This window comes from Gavialis gangeticus, unplaced genomic scaffold, assembly GCF_001723915.1.
Source record: "Gavialis gangeticus isolate Ggan-Ray unplaced genomic scaffold, GavGan_comp1, whole genome shotgun sequence".
Taxonomy (NCBI): Eukaryota; Metazoa; Chordata; order Crocodylia; family Gavialidae; genus Gavialis; species Gavialis gangeticus.
In genome coordinates, this window is record NW_017728992.1 from 163,856,572 (window position 1) to 163,858,084 (window position 1,513).

The window sequence follows — 1,513 nt, forward strand, 5'->3', positions numbered from 1 at the left end:
CAGCCAGTGTCTCACTCCCAACCCACATCCCCCTGCCCCCAACCCTGCTAGTACCCCACACTTTGGACCTGCAGCCCCCTGCCCCCCAGCCCTGCCGGTGTCCCTCACCCTGCCCCCTCAGCCCTGCTGCCCAAGCAACCCCCCCCCACACACGCACGCACACACCCCACCAGGAGTTGCCCCTGCCCCTGTAGGCAACTCCTGAGGATGGACCAAAGATGCTGCCTCCGCATTTGGGAAAATGGGTTGCGTTTCAAAAGGGTTATGTGCCACTTTGTTGGCAGTATGGAGAGCCATCCATGTGCTACTTGGCGCTGTGGTTACCATCACCTAATACTTTTTAAATACCATGCGTCTGCCCACAGGAAGGACTAAACCGGGTACAGGCAATTATTTTGGCTGGAGAGCTGCTTAATGAGGTTTGGTGAGCTTTCCTGTGGCCCCGCCCCTTGACAGTTACCCCACCCCCTGGTCACCATCTTGGGACCTGAAATCCAGCCTCTAACTCACGGGGACATCACGGGGAAGTCACAGACCAGATGAAAGTGCTTGGGGGATGGATGCGGCCCACAGGTCTCGGAACTCTGTGGGGGGGCTCCTTCCAGCTGAGTCCTGAGACCTTCGTGGGAGGGGGTGGAGAAGGCTTCCCGATCCGGCACGTGGAGCTTTCCTCCACTGGCAGGAGTGTGGGGGTTGCCCATGCGCAGCGGGGAACCCCCACGATAGAGGCAGCCCGGCAGGGGCTGCGCTCCTCACCTCGATCTGCAGCACTGGGCATAGCTGCCTGCCGCCAGGCACCAGCACCAGGCACAGGCACCCTGAGTGCCCCTGCCTGCTGCTGCCACCTGCAGGGCTGCACAACGTGGGAGAAGTGTGGGGGAGTCCCCCCTACCCTCCCTCACACCCCACAAATGCCACACACCCACACCCTGCCCCCCTACATCTGCACCCCCCAACATACCCTATCGGTTCCAGACTGAGCACCGAGTGCCATTGGCTGGAGCAGTTTTCTTTACTCTTTACTAATCTGTAGAGAAGCCTCCAGGATCCCCATAAGATTGGGCTCCTAATACAGTCCACGGCCTCTTGTGACCTATTCATAAAACTTTTCTAAAAAGATTACATGAATATACAATCTCAAATAGTATATCATTAGAAATTATAATCCCTATTCCATGATGGTATCTTTGCGCTCCAACGTATCTTAAATTAAAACTACATATAGGTTGGGTTTGTTGTTTTTTTTAAAAGCATTTACAAAAATAAAAAAACCCCATTAAACAAAAAAGCTGATTGAAATAAATTAAAAAATCCTTATTTATTTATTTCTTTATTTTAAATGGCTGATTTTTAGGCCCCCTGCCTTGCGGTCCAGTTCCGTGCTCTAGGACCCAGGAGCTCCCCCAAGGGGCGGGGCGCTGGGCCGGGAGCCCGCTCTGAGGCGGGGCCGGGCAGGGCTAAGACGCGCGCGGGCCCGACACTGTAGCGCCTCTGGCGGCCGCCGGGGAACTAT